Source organism: Pongo pygmaeus, chromosome 2 (assembly GCF_028885625.2).
Source record: "Pongo pygmaeus isolate AG05252 chromosome 2, NHGRI_mPonPyg2-v2.0_pri, whole genome shotgun sequence".
Lineage (NCBI taxonomy): Eukaryota > Metazoa > Chordata > Mammalia > Primates > Hominidae > Pongo > Pongo pygmaeus.
The window spans coordinates 187,601,018-187,617,350 of NC_085930.1; the positions used below are offsets into that span (position 1 = coordinate 187,601,018).

General features: G+C 35.9%; 1 long non-coding RNA gene across 1 annotated transcript in view; it reads left to right on the top strand.

Annotated features, from left to right (window-relative positions):
• Positions 1-271: 271 nt before the first annotated feature.
• Positions 272-16,333, top strand: part of LOC129033949 (uncharacterized) — a 38,005-nt gene continuing 21,943 nt past the window's right edge. Inside the window, exon 1 of the long non-coding RNA XR_008501716.1 lies at positions 272-446. This is a non-coding gene — a long non-coding RNA (uncharacterized LOC129033949). The remainder of the gene's footprint in view (positions 447-16,333) is intronic.

Here is a 16,333-nt window from a genome sequence, read left to right on the forward strand (position 1 = left end):
TTAAATTTCTATGCCCTGGTATAACTCTATATATCAGAGATGTCAAGAAGCTGCATTATCTTTGCACACTATATGCTATATTGATATGCAAGCATATGACATTCCTTGTTTATGCAGGGGAAAAACTAGTTTCAGTACATTTCTGGACTAAACATTTCTGGGTTAAAGTACAATTTCAGCATCTGAAAAGGGGATCTGTGAGCTATCCATGCTAACATGGGGAAAGTGTCAGAGGAGGAGCCCTTCCTTCCCTTCGTTGCCATTAGCACAGGTCTCCAGGGCACGTCTTTTCTCCTGGGTTTCTATGTTTGTTTTACTCACTGCCTCTCGTTCCTCTGCTTACGATGTTTTCATGAATAAGCCAGAAAATGGTCAGCACAGAAGCCTCCCTACAACCTGGAAAAATAAATGACCTTTAACTTTGAATATCACACAGACATAATGAGGTAAGTAATTTTTAAAAATAAAAAAAATCAGTAGAATGATTTTTAAAGGAGTAGTGTTATTTTAGATATTTCTATTGGCATATTGGCCTAACTTTTCCCACTTCTCAATAGGGAAATATGACTTAGCTGTGGTATCAAAACAAGAAATGTCATATGAGCAATTGATAAAGTATCCAGAAGTGTTATTGCCATATATACATATACATGGTAAAAAGCATAAGAAAAGCTAAAGGCAATCAAATTTGTTAATTACTGAGACCCTCAAACTTACTTTAGTCCTTTAATCTTTTACTTGCTGTCATATCAGGTAAAAATGCATTTGACAATAAAAGTTAAATTTTTATTCCAAGATGTTGCTTGAGCGTCCCATTGTTTACTATCTGGAACAATCAGGGGCTGGAACCAACAAAAAACCCATGTTATTCAGGAATTGGTCACCTATTATAGTAGAAATGTCAATGCATGACACATGCATTTCAGAATAGGTTTATTTGAGCAATCTTGCTTTCCCATTCTTTAAAATTATTGCCCTCTGATGTATCTTGAATATTTAGCTAATATTTGAATCCATATTAAAAAGTTAAAGAAACAAATGTATTTTGTTAAAAATCACCATAAAAATTCAGTTAAATAAGCCCCCAAACCAAAATTATCTCTCTCAAATCATACAACAATAATGGCTTAAACTGAGGGCCTGGCCCTGATTGTATGAAAGGCTTTTATTCAAGTAATCCAAGGCAACAGAGAAGAGCACTTGTTATTAACCTCACCATAAAAAGGCAGCAGGTGAACAAATACAATGATTGTTGTGGAAGAACAAATGCTAGGTGAATATGTATATTTATGAAATGTATATACATATTGAAAATGAAAATGTATATTTAGAAGTTGTCTCCAATCTCCTAAGTCATATCTAATATGCCACTGATTATATTTGTATGAGTTTTCTTATGAAATGAGCAATGCCAAGTGAGTCATAACACTGGACTTCGATATTCATAATGTTACATTTTGAGTCCTTCTTTGCTTAATGCATATTATCAGAAGAAAGTGTTTGAAATTACACCTTTTATAACCCATGTTCAAAGCAACTTCTCTGACATACAAATTATTTGAGTAATCTTAAAATAATGTGATGTACAGTAAAACTAGAATATCATCTATTGAGTTTTTACAAATATTTTTATTTTTTCCTCTATGAGCTTTTTTATAGCTTATAAGTGTTTCCTATAAAACATGATGTTATTTTCTCTAATAATTTAAAAGTGCTACATGAACTATTTCATTGTTTTTTAATCTGTTCCTTAAGTCAAATAGAAAGTCTTATTAAGAAAATCATTTATAAATTTAAATCCCTAAATTGGTAACCAGTAAAGTATAAACTCATTCTACTTTTATGAGTTCAAGATTTACTAGTGTTCACACATAATGATCTGGAGATATAACTGTTTGTAGAGAGAAAATTCATGTATTTTCCAATGCTTTAAAAGTATTATGTAGAATGCAACAATAGTGTTCTGTTTAAATTTTATTGTATGATTTTATTTTAACCTGAAGAAACAGGGAATTCCTCAGTGCTAAAAATTTAAAATAGCATTAGCTTTACTTTTTTTTTTTTTAAAAAAAAGAATGGTTACTATATTGGGCATTTAATCTGGAAAATTCAAATCTAGATATATGGATTGAATGGTCCCTAAGTAGCAAATGGAGTCTATTTTAAATGGTTAATTTATTTTCAGGCATACACACTTCCTCTGCTATAAAATCCTTCAGTTTGGTCCAGTTCCATCTGTCTTTCTTGTTTGTTTTAAGTGACTGAAATAAAAATAATCACAGTTCAAGCTTTCCTTACCTACACAGGGAAGAAGGAAAGAGGGTACACCGCGGTGCCAGTCTGGTAATCATTGATGAAAAAGTGTCAGGGAAGAGCAGTCACCTATGTTTGTTCAAGGAAAGCTGATCCTGGGAAACAATATTAAATATTTTATAGACCAGAAGTCCTACTTAAGGATTAAAAAAATCAATAAACATTCTACCCAACATGTTTGTTGTAATAACACGGCATATATTGCTGACCATACATCATCACTTTCTCTTGCCTGCAGTGCTTCATTCAAACATTTGCACATTTTTCCCCGAATGTGCACTGAATTTCACTAAATAACAGAATCATTACCAACATAATAATCAGCTTAGGATCACTAGATATGTAACTAAAATTATTTAATGACACATTTCTTTAGAAATTATAACTGTACTAAAGTCCATTCTTCTCTCTGAAAAATTTCTTTTGATCACTAGAGCTTGTAGACACTAATATGTGACTGCAAATATAAGAGTTCTCAAACATGAAAATTTGTATGTACACAAAGGATTGAAAGAAATCTTTTAAAACATGAATTTGGTTTCTATGTCTGGAGGTGGATACTAAAAAGTGTAAAACATGATCCCTGGCACTTAGCAGTTGATGATCTGGTTGGAGGAACCCAGGAGAGTACACGGGAAATAAATGATGATTAATGGCAAAACCAGAGATAATAACAGTAATTTCCAAAGGAGTTTCAGAAGGTGAAAAATGTAGGTTAACACCTCAATAAAGGCCGTGGGTACTTGAGAGGAATTGTAGCATTATGTGGACACCCAAATAGGATCTGAACAAATTGAGGGGAAAAAGAGGATAAGTTCAAATGTCACCTCCAGAGCTACTAGCTTCTTTAGGTTTCCATCTAATGCTTTCCAAGCAATGGCACTTGTTGCAATATATTGTAGTTAATTGCTTACTCCCTCTCCCAACACACTCTCCTTACATCCTTATGAATTACTAAAAGGCAGAGCAGGATCTTCATTTTTGTATTTCCAGAGTCTGAAGGTTCTCAATAAACATTTGTTGAGTGCATTTTTGAGTGATTACAAAGCAATACAAGCAAAAGCACAGGGCAGAAATAAGCACAGCATGTTCCGATTTCATTGAAAGTACTAGCTGTGCAAAAGAAAGAATTTTATGTTGCAGATAATAGAAGATACGTCAAAATAGTTCAGGAGAAGTCAGATCTTTGAGGACCTTGCTTGTCTAGATGAGCATTATCTTCTCTTTGCTGGATTCATGACTCTAATTTCTCTCGGTCAACCCAGTCCCATTATCTCCCAACCTTCTGTGACCAAAAGGTAACACTAATGAGATCTGAGATCCTCCTTTGGTATCAATCCTTAGGCTTCATTCTGCCCCCTACCTGTGACATACAAAAGTGAATTTTATAAAGATTAATCTGGCCAAGTACAGAATGAGTTAGAGAACTAAGAGCTATTGCAAAAGACCTGTCTAGAAGACAATACTGGAGAAAGTTTTAAGGAAAGCCACTATAGAGGAATAATTTTAAAAATTGGTATTGATAAACTGTAATACAGGATATCAAAGAAAGGAGAGCAGTTAAATAGACTTCAAATTTCTATGAGAGAGTAACTGTGCTGCTGACAGATGTAAATGTAGGAAGAAAACTCTAATGGGTCTGCTACAAGGAAAAGATGGCAAGTTTGTGTAAGGCATGTGGAGCTGGGGATGATGCATTGACACATAGTGGAAATATATTAGAAATATGAGGAGGTACACGCGGAAGTAGAAATGACAATCTAAATATAGTGGAAGTTGACGCTGCGAGTATGAGTAAGACTTTAAACACAGAAGAGAGCTCTGGACCAGGAATTTTAAAAGTATCTGAATGATATGAGCGTCTTTAAGTCGTGCTCAATCTCTTATCTGTAGATTGAGGATAATACCTCTTCTCTTTACCTCATGGGGAAGATTTAAAAATGAAATGGGGATAAGACTATTTAATAACATAAGGCATTTTGTATTATTTTATGTTTATTTAATATTTTATGGGAAACACAATAATCATAGCAACAACACTTAATTGGAACAATTGCTAAACTCAAGAAAGTCACGTGGTTTGTTAGTAAGTGTAGACAGTAATTCATTTGCTGTCTTGTATATAAATTGTCTAGATTCATTTTTGCTTCTCATGTATGCAGTTAAAACGGTGCTCATAACTAAGTAGATGTTTCAGTGACATATCCTACCATGGCCACATTTAATATATTTCTCTGATGCACTTAACTTTTGTTCCCAGTGTCATGAAATGCAGTCTACAGAATAGTACCCTCATCTTATACGTTACACATACCCTCATTGTTTACAGCTGGTTAAGTATTTATACCTGGAACCTCTCTTTGATGAGCCCTTTGACATTTTACTCTTCTCATTTTCAGAAGTTCCCTTTCTTCTTCCTTCTCTGACTTCTTTTGTCCTGGAGCTCCATTTCAATCTCCCAACCTTTGTGAGCTCATCTCTGATGTCTCATTAGCATTTTTCGTACAATATCTCAGGGATCTTAATACTCAGGCAATTTTTGCGTTTCTTCAAAACTTTTAAATATTTGAGTAAGTAGCTAAATATTAACAATGCATAAATTTTTAATACACATAAAATTAGTAGAAATACGAACTCTTTTTAGATGATACATTTTAATGTTATGTAGTAGAAATTCTAAGCTGATTTTTAAAAAAATTTTATTGATACATAATAATTATACATTTCGTGGGGGTACATGTGGTATTTTGATAAATGCATACAAGGTGTAATGATTAAATCAGGGTTACTAGGATATCCAGCACCTCAAACATTTATCTTTTCTTTGTATTAGAAATACTTCGAATCTCTTCTTTTAGCTATTATGAATTATTATTAAATATCATTATTAACTATAGTAACCCAACTGTGCTATTGAACACTAGAACTTATTTCTTCTATCTGACTCTGTTTGTATTTGTTAACCAACTCTTCTTCATCCCCAACTGCCGAGACCAGCTCGGCTGGGGAGACCCTAACCCAGCAGTGCTAGAGGAATTAAAGACACACACACAGAAATAGAGAGGTGTGAAGTGGGAAATCAGGGGTCTCACAGCCTTCAGAGCTGAGAGCCCTTAACAGAGATTTACCCACATATTTATTAACAGCAAGCCAGTCATTAGCATTGTTTCTATGGATATTAAATTAACTAAAAGTATCCCTTATGGGAAACGAAGGGATGGGCCCGATTAAAGGAATAGGTTGGACTAGTTAACTGCAGCAGGAGCATGTCCTTAAGGCACCAATCACTCATGCTATTATTTGTGGCTTAAGAATGCCTTTAAGCGGTTTTCTGCCCTGGGCGGGCCAGGTGTTCCTTGCCCTCATTCTGGTCAACCCACAACCTTCCAGCGTGGGTGTTATGGCCATCATGAACATGTCACAGTGCTGCAGAGATTTTGTTTATGGCCAGTTTTGGCCAATCATAAGCAAAAAGAACAAAGTTGGAGGCCCCATGTTACTCAACTTCAAACTATACTACCGGGCTGCAGTAACCAAACAGCATGGTACTGGTACAAAAACAGGTACCAGGAGTACAAAGAAGAGTTGATGCTATTCCTATAGAAACTATCTAAAAAATTAAGGAGAAGACACTCTATTCTGATAGTGAGCTCAGAAATAAGGCTGCATATCTACAACCATCTGACAGCTTGTCGTCTTTGATAAAGCTGACAAGCATTCTTTTTTCTCTGTATCCTCACTGGCATTTGTCATTTTTTTTGATAATAGCCATTCTAACTGAGGTAAGGTGATATCTCATTGTAGTTTCTATTTGCATTTCCCTGATAATGTGATATTGAGCATTTTTATATATACTTGTTAGTCATTTGTATGCCTTCTTTAGAGAAAAGTCTATTCAGATCCTTTTTTTTTTTTTTTTACTGTTGAGTTGTTGGACTTCCTTGTATGTTCTGAATATTAGTAGCTTGTTGGATACATAGTTAGCAAATATTATCTTCCATTCTACAGGTTGTCTCTTCACTCTTGATTGTCTCCTCTGCTATGCAGAAGCTTTTTACTGTAATGTAATTTCATGTGTCCAGTTTTGTTTTTGTTGCTTGTGCTTTTGAAGTTTTAGCCATAAAATCTTTGCCTAGACCAATGTCCTGAAGTGTTTTATGATTTCTTCTAGTAGTTTTATAGGTTTTGGTATTACATTTTAGTCTCTAATTTATTTTGAATTGATTTTTGTATATGATGAGAGACAGGGATCTAGTTTTATTCTTCTGCATATGGATATCCACTTTTCCCAGCACCATTTCTTGAAAAGAGTGTCCTTTCCACAATGTATGTTCTTGGTACCTTTGTTAAAAATCAGTTGGCTATAAATGTGTAAATTTGTTTCTGGATTTTCTATTCTTTTTCATTGGCCAATTGTCTGTTTTATATCAATACCATACTTTTGATTACGATAGCTTTGTATTGCATGTTGAAGCCAGATAATGTGACACTTCCACGTTTATTCTTTTTGCTCAGGATTGCTTTGACTATTAGTGGTTTTCTGTGGTTTCATACAAGTTTTAGGATTGTGTTTTCATTTCTGTAAACAGTGGCATTGGTATTTTGATAGGGATTGCATTGAATCTGTAGATTGATTTGGGTAGTTTAGCCATTTTCATTAAATTAATTCTTCCAGGTCATGAGCATGGGATGTCTTTATATTCTTTGTGTGTGGCCTCTTCAATTTCTTTAATCAGTTTTTTTGTAGCTTTCATAGTAGAATTCTTTCACCTCCTTGGTTCAATTTGTTCCTAGGCTTTTTTGTAGCTATTTTAGGTGAAATTACTTTCTTGATTTTTTTTTTTTTTTTTTTTTTTTTGAGACGGAGTCTCCCTCTGTGGCCAGGCTGGAGTGCAGTGGTGCCACCTTGGCTCACTGCAAGCTCCACCTCCCAGGTTCAACTTTCTTGATTTTTCTTCCAGCTAATTTGTTATTGGTGTATAGAACTGCTACTGAATTGTGTATGTCAGTTTTGCATCCTGCAACTTTACCAAATTTGTCAGTTCTAAAAGTTTTTTGCTGGGGTTTTTAGTTTTTTCTACATATAAAATTGTGTTCTCTACAAAGAAAGACAATTTGGTTTCCTCTTTTTCAATGTGTATGTCTTTCTTTTTTTTTTCTGTTGCCTGATTGCTCTGGTGAGGGCTTCCACTATTAAGTTTTTAGAGGATGAAAGTGGGCATCTTTGTCTTGTTCCAATTCTTAGATGAAAGGCTTTCAGCTTTTCCCCATTGAGTATGATGTTAGGTGTGGGTTTGTCAAAAACGGCCTTTATTATATTGAAATGTGTTCCTTCTATGCATAATTTGTTGAGATTTTTTTTTTCCTTTTAACAATTACATTTTAATATGACATATGACAGGATCATCACAACAAGCAAAGGATCACAATAGATCCTAATAAGGAGGCAAAGTTTGTTAACAGGCTTATCTTGTTAATACAATGAAATACATTCAACTTAGATTTCTGTAATATATATTTAAATTTTTTTATTATTATGAAAGGATGTTGAATTTTATCAAATGCTTTTACTGTATCTGTTAAAATAATCATATTTTTGTCCTTCATTTTGTTGATGTGAAGTATTACATTTATTGGTTTGTGTGTTTTAAACCATCCTGGCATCCCTGGGATAAACCCCACTTGATAATGTTTGACTCCTATATCAGTGAGTTTCATACTTTGTGTGTTTTCATTATGGCAAATATCATCCTTTCACTTCCACATATAGTACCTCTGTAAGCATTTCATGCAGGGCCAGTCTAGTGATGGTGAATTCTCTCCGTCTTTGTTTATATGGAAAAGATTTCATTGCAGTTTTTAAGGATAACTTTCCTGGGTAAAAGTTTTCTTGGCTGGCAGCATTTTTTTGGTCAGCAATTTGAATATATCATCCTACTCTCTCCTGATCTGTAAGTTTTCCATTGAGAAACCAGCTGTTAGTCTGATGGGAATCTCCATATATGTGACTGGACTCTTTTCTCTTGTTGTTTTTAGAGTTGTCTCTGTCTTTGAATTTTGACAGTTTGCCTATAACGCGCTTTGAAGAAGACCTTTTTGAGTTGAATCTATTTGGGGATTTTGAGCTTCCTGTCTCAGACTGTCTATGTCTCTTGCAAGAATTGAGAATTTGGGCCACTAGGTGACATATGTAAGCACCAGCAGTGGAGGATCCAGGTGAGTGGGTCCTCAAGCCTCCAAGAAGCATGCTCAGGTGCCAGCAGTGGCAGCAGTGGGTCAGGTGGGTAGGTCCTCAGACCTTCAGGTGGTGTGCATGATATTGGAGTGGCAATAGTGGGGAGGCAGGCTAACCTTGGGATTCCAAGTGGCATACATGGGGGCCAGAAGTGGTAGCGGCCAACTGGGTAAGTCAGTCCCCAGGTTCCTGGGTGGCTTGCATGAGTGGGTGCCAGTGGTATTGGCAGTAAGCTTAGCAGGCTGCTCTTTGGTCTCTCAGGGGGTATGTGCAAACATGAGTGGCAGTTGGGGTAGGCCTATCTTTAGGCCCCTGGATGGCTTGCATGTGTACCAGTAGTGGCAGGCAGAGCTGGTCAATTTGTAGGTCCCCTGCACAGTATGCATGGGCGGTGGCAGTAGGTGGGATAGACCACCCTCAGGCCCCAGACAGTATGCATGAGTGCCTGCAATAGCAGGCACGGCAGCTCCTTGGAAGATGTACACAGGCACTGGGAGGCAGGGCAGACCTGTCCTCAGGCTCCTGGATGGCGCATGCAGGCACTGGTGGTGGCAGGTGTCATAGATGAATCTCCAGGTCTCCAGAAGATGTGTCCAGGTGCCAGCAAAGCCAGCAGCATATGGGCCAGGCCCATCTTTAGGCTTCTGGATGGTGCACACAGGCGCTGGCAGTGGCTGTCAGGGTAGGAAACATAAGACATTTTGCAAATATATACTGTTATTCTTCTCCATACTTATTTCCCTGCCCCACCCACGATCATATTTCATAATAAAAATAAATACATCATCATATGATTATTAGAATAATAACATTAACAAGTAAGTAATCACAAAAACACATACTTATTAATATGCAAATAAATCTAATTTATGTTCTACTCTGTATCGCAGAGATAAAGAAGAAATCTAAAATAATATGAGATAAAACATAGAAAAGCAATCTTGTTTCTGTAGTTTAGTAAGTGCTAAGTATTGTGCAATGAGAGTTATATGCATTATTTAATTTAATCTTCATAGCAACTCTATAAAGTAGAAATTATCCTGTTATGTCAATGTAATATGTAAGCATTTAGGTAACTTTTCTATGGTTCACATAATTAATGCCGTATCATCATCTAATCTAGGATGACAGTAACATTACTGTTTTATTTACCACTCATGGTGACAAAAATATGGCGAATTAGACTACAACATGCCATCAATTACAACATCGTGCCTCAATTTCAGAAATATTACATGTACAGGAAAAAAATGCATCTTGTTAATTGATGAAATATTATAATTGATAGCTATGAAATCCTTTTTTGATTTCAATCAATACACAATACCACTTCCCAAAAGAAAAATGATTTATAAATCCCTATTTCAGGGGTGTCATTGTTTCTCTAATACTTGGTACCACAATCAGCTAGATTTGGAGTATGGTCCAATGAGCTTTAAGCCAAACAAGCAAGGAGACATATATTGTTTCACCAGCTATACCCCATTTTATTTCATGGTATTTCCCATTAAGAAGAATCATGGCAGGATCTGAGACTCAAAAGCTGTTCTAAACATTAGACCACTACTGATATTGCTGAAATTTTTTGAAATATAGCCAGAACAGCTCTTCTGTGATAAGAAAGAATCAAGTGTCCAAGAGAGATTTAGAAATGACTGAAAATTTTCTCCCAAAGAAGAGAGACCATAATAACCAAATAATTTGTCAAACAGATGTCTGGTTGGCTTCATTAAAAGTCTTATAATCAATGAGGATTCAAGATATATTTTGTTGCATTACTAAATGAGGGTTTTCTTTTTTCATCATGATCCCAAAAGGTAAACACTGAGAACCCACACAACACAAAGAATATTTGTTTGGCTTTACAAAGTGTATTGAAAATTATTTCTGTTATTTAACTCACATATTGTCACTTTGAAATTATATCTCCCCTCCAAGTACTAACCATGGCAGACCCTGCTTAGCTTCTGAGATCAGATGAGATTGGGTATGCTCAGGGTGGTAGGGCCAGAGACACTTTGAGATTATGTCTACAAAACAATCAATAAAGGTACTACTGAAGCCACTTGTGAACTGTGTACCGCAAATGAGAAATTATACTATCAGTTGCCAACAAAATATTTTCACAAAGCATCAACTACGCTCAGTCTCTCTAATGCTGTCCCCAACCTCCAGTCCTCTCTAAGACTACACACCCGAATACAATTAGAAGGAGCTGGTGTCACCTCAGATATCACCACTCAGCCTAGTATATACTTCAGATCCCTTAGACATGTTAGGTGAGGGACCACAAAAGGCCATGAGACAAACCAACAATGAAAGGGAAAGGGAAGGGGAACACATTCATCTCAGTTATTTACACTAAGTTAAAAATCTCCAGATAGAATCACGGGTGTTTACCTGATTTATACAAGACTGTGAACTCCAAAAGGGCAGTGCTGGGACCCACTCATCTGTATTCCCAGAGTTTAGCATAGGGGAGACACTCAGTAAAAATTGGATGGGGCCAGGCGTGATGGCTCACACCTGTAATCTCAGCATTTTCGAAGACTGAGGTAGGATAATTTTGAGACCATCCTGGCCAATAAAGCAAGACCACATCTCTATTAAAAAATTAAAAGTGTACCAGGCATTGTGGCACACACCTGTAGTCCCAAAATCCTGATCCTAATAGTCATGTAGGAACAATCCAACTCAGTTTTGCATAACTAACCAAATATAACTTAAAAGAATTTTTGACCAGGGGTTTTATGACAAATTAATTTATTAAGAATAATCAAAGTCACACTTTTTAAATGAGAATATATCACGTTTACATATCTATGATAAGCTCTAAGAGATAACTTAAGGATATTCAGTGGGTTATGCTATCAAACTCCAGATTCTTTTGCACATATAATAACCCATAACAAGTGGAGCAGGGGAGTAGCTATTATCCTCTGATAGCTCCCATGCTATTTTTTGTTTCAGTTGTCAGCAACTGAGATGCTCATGCCTGATTTCAGAGCCCTCCTTACTAATTATTGGTCTTGTTTACTTGCTTTTTGTGTTTTAAGTATTATATTTTATCACATTTTCAAAACATTTTATGCTCTTGGCGATGCTTTCATACATAGTTCTTGGGATATAGTTGGTGCTTCCATAAACATTTTTGAATGAAGGAATAAATGAGTAATTATACTTGTGCTGTCAAAAACTTCTTAAATGCTAGCCTCTCTGAAGACAAGAGCTACAACTTGGTAAAGCAGTGCAATGTGTACAAAAAAATTTCTACAGGAACCTTTATGATTCAGAATGTATTTTTATGAACAGCATTTCATTTCATTCTTATGATAGCCTTGTGACTGACATGAAAGTAAACACATTACATCGTAGTAAGTGGTAGTATGTATAAGACACAGAGGAAGGAATGATGGACTCTATCTGGGAAGGCATCCTGCAAGTGTTGACCTGCAAATTGAGTTTTGAAGGCAAAATAGATTGCTTTTAGGTAGGCCTGAGCAGGATAGACATTCCAGACAGAAGGACGAGCATGTTCAAAGGCAGATCAGGCATCATTATTCCCACTTATTGAAGGCTTAATGCCCAGTTAGTGAGTGATAGGTAGGACTTGAATCTACTTCTGATTTTTAAGTCCTGCATTATTTCACTACATTTTATTATACTTCTAGTTCATTTAGTATTAGCCAATCAATTGGTACACCTGAAAGATAGGAACTGAAAAACAGCTACAGGCTTCCTCAGAAATAACTTGTTGGGGCACTACAGTAAAATCCATAAAGAAGAAAATTCAAAGATAGGTAATAATCTGTGAAAATAAATCTAGGTGACAACAGGAAATAAGGACCCAACATCAGAGGCAACCAACTGAAGGAAATCAAACACCTAATAGATGCCCTGAATAAACATAATAACAATAGTAATCCTGAAAATAAGTCACTGTAAGTATCCAACTTTGGAATACACCCCAGGAGAAGATTAAATAAGTCATGATGAAAACAGACCAATTAGGATTCCACTAAAAAGAAAATATTTTATTTTTTAAAAACCACACTAAGTTAATAAATATTTTTAAAAATCATTATATAAAACCTATTAAAATATCCTCACATCCCACAGTAAACATTGTTTTTGCTATAAAAATGTGAAAATATTTTTATAATTTTCCTTTTTAAGTTATTTGGATCTGACTAGTTTATTTAATTTATGATCATCAAGTATCCAGCAATCATAGTACATGCTTCAGAATTCTTGTAAGTGAGGAAACTTAACTTACAAATTGTTTTCAAATATTATAAAATGTTTATAAATATTAACTATTAATCAAGCTTATATAATATTACATTTTAAGGCTACTAGGTATTTTTGAATTAATATCACCATGATTTTTCATATTTAGGGGCCGGTAAATTGTATCTTTCACATCTGCTAAAAAAGCCATAAATCCCTGGCATTATATCTGTATGTCCACCTTGGCCAGTATATAATAAGGGACCTACTTAAAAATTTATATATGTACATATGATGTGTGCAGATTTAAAGCAATGAATCTAAGTTACAGGGTGAGGTATACTCTTCTATTTTCAAAATATTTATATTTTATTTTAATATTTTACCTGATTTTAGTAACAGATTTCTAATCTTAAGAGGCATAGCATCCAGGTATACTATTGCAGTTTCTTTCCCTATGGCTTACAACATTTTCAGATGCAGAGCCGACCTTTTGTCATTTACATACAACTCTACTTAGAGATAGTAGGATAGTAGGATACATACAAACTATGTGATGTGGTTTGGATGTCTGCCCCTCCAAAAGTCATGTTGAAATGTGATTTCCAGTGTTGGAGATGGACCTGGTTGGAGGTTTGGATCATGGGGTGGCGGGGGGGTGGTTCCTTCATGAATGGTTTAACACTATCCCCTTGGTGACAAGTGAGTTCTGACTCAGTTCACAGGGGATGTAGTTATTTAAGAGTCTGGGGCCAGGTGCAGTGGCTCATGCCTGTAATCCCAGCACTTTGGGAGGCCAAAGCAGGCAGATGACCTGAAGTCAGGAGTTCAAGACCAGCCTGGCCAACATGTAGAAACCCCATCTCTATTAAAAATACAAAAATTAGCCGGGTGTGGTGACAGGCACCTGTAATCCCAGCTACTCGGGAGGCTGAGGCAGGAGAATCACTTGAACCCAGGAGGCGGAGGTTGCAGTGAGCAGAGGCGGAGGTTGCAGTGAGCAGAGACAGGGCCACTGCACTCCAGCCTGAGTGACAGAGGGAGACTCTGTCTCAAAAAGAAAAAGAAAAAAAAGAGTCTGGGACTTACCCCTTCTCTCTTTTTCTTGCTCCCTCTCCTGCCATGTGACTTGCCTGCTACCCTTTTGCCTGTTGCCATGATTGTAAGCTTCCTGAGGCCCTCACCAGAAGCAGGATGCTGGAGCCATGCTTGCATAGCTTGCAGAGTCTTGAGCCAATTAAACCTCTTTTATTTATAAATTACCCAGTCTCAGGTATTTATTCATAGCAACTCAAGAACAACCTAATACACTATGTCAATAATCTTGCCATCCAGCCTTCCCCAAAAACTTTCTATCAGAAGCATATAGTAGGAGATTTTAACAGGAAGGGAATTTAATTTAACTATAAATGAGATTAAGTCCCAGCTCATGCACACATCTAAGCAGATTTTGTGAAGAAAGAGTTTTGGTGGGGGAAACACCTTATTCAAAGTATGAAGACATTCCTGTTTGAATACTTTAAAATAGTGTTCTAAGTTTAACCTGAAAAGCCAATTATCCCAGAAAACACCCAGGAAATCAGTGTGAAGACAGGCATCAAAATTAAGCTACCAATATTTCCCTATTCTTACCAGTTATTTCTTTTTTGTTTCTGACTCTGACCAAGAAATGGAGCAACAACAGAAATCATGTCTTGTCTGGATACATCTTTCCATCAGACTTGTATTGAAGCCCTGTAATATTACACAGGACTACAGAGTAAGCATCAACAGTGACAGTGGGTGGTACCTCAATTAATAGACATTCATTCACGTATTTATTGCTCATTGATAGTGAGAATGTGGTCTGTTCTTAATGCTTGTGATACAGAGGCATCTCTGCCCTAAAGAAGCTCAAAATCAGGTATAAAGCTATGAATCAATTATTTATAAATTGGAATCAATATATCAACAAAGAAAGTGATAAATATAAAGTAGAAGCCTGTACAAATGTAGAGTCACAGAACAGAGAAGAAAGAGATTAATAACATTTGCAGAGACTCAAGGAAGAATCATTAGAAAAGGTAATATTTCTTCTAAGCATGTAAACATGAGCATGAGTTTACCAGAAGAGGGAAAACTCATTCCAGGCAGAAAGAAGACTGTATGCAAAGGCCCATGGCTTGAAACATAACTAGTGTATTTGGGGAACTTACATTTAGCTTGGGTTTCCTACAGCTGGGAATACACATGTCTATTGAACACTTGAAATGTGTGTAGTATCAAAAGTTAATTAACATGATAATATTCTGGGTAAGCTATTGTTGTTTGGAGGTATTTCTTTTATTTGGTTAGTTGGTTTTTCCTCTCTTAATGTGGCTACTAGAAAATGTTAAATTACATATGTAACTTGAATTATATTTTTATTGGACAAAGCTATCATAGAGTGTAGAAAACGAAGAACTAATTATGAGAGATAAAGGTGGATTAACAGGCAGGGGCCTATTATGAAGAGCCTTTTGTGAAGTGAAAGATAGTCTCAACTTGCTCTCCAGAAAAATCTCATATAATAATCAAAGAACAGTCATGGGAGGTAGTGTGATAGGCACATTGCAGGGGTAGGAAAATCTTGCAAAACTCCTAGGAAGGCAAAAAGGAGAGGATTGAGGCAAGACTCCAAAGGTAATCACCACTTAGGTGGATAGATCGGCATAATGAGAAGAGGAAGATTAGTTGGACGGAGTGATCACAGCCCAGAGCATAGCATATATCATTTTACAGTGGCTTGCATCACAAGTTCTCATCATCCAATTATTAGGACTTTGTATTTCCCAACAGAAGCAGGAAATAGTGCCTGGCTGCACTCTAGACACCGTAACTGCAGGTTACGCTGGGCCTCATAACGGCAATGTGACTTTACTTAATGAACACTCTTCCTATCATTTAATACCCAACTTGGGAATAGATCTTATCTTGGCCGATAACTGGTCATGCTCTCCAGGAACAAGCAGAAAATTGAAGGAAGTGATATTTTCAAGGCAGCAGATGGCACTCTTTTCTATGATTCAGTACTAAAAGTTTCAATGAAAGAAGCTCTGTCTTCTATAGAGAATCAAAAATTTAAAAGACTGCAGCACTTTTCAGGAAAGTGAGGGATGCTTGGTTCTGAAGTCTAATCTACATAGAAATGTTCATGCCAAGTTCTAGAAATTTATTTATTCTAAGGAAATGATTTGAGAGAAGGAGGGCATGGAAAACATATGCATAATAATGGGCATTGCAGCACCATTTATAAAATTAAAAGCAATATAAATACTCATAGATAGGATATGAGGAAGTTTTTGTCCATGTAGTTAATATAATATAATACAATATAATATAATAATATAATATAATTAAACCATAAAAATGATAGCAGTTGAAAAATGCTTCTTGGCTAGATACAGTAAAAATGGTATTATATAAAACAATCTTTGATCTGTAAATATATAAAAATATATGTATTATACATGTACATATATACACACAGGAATATTAGACTGAAATTTTTCGTACAAAAATGAACATAATTGTTTA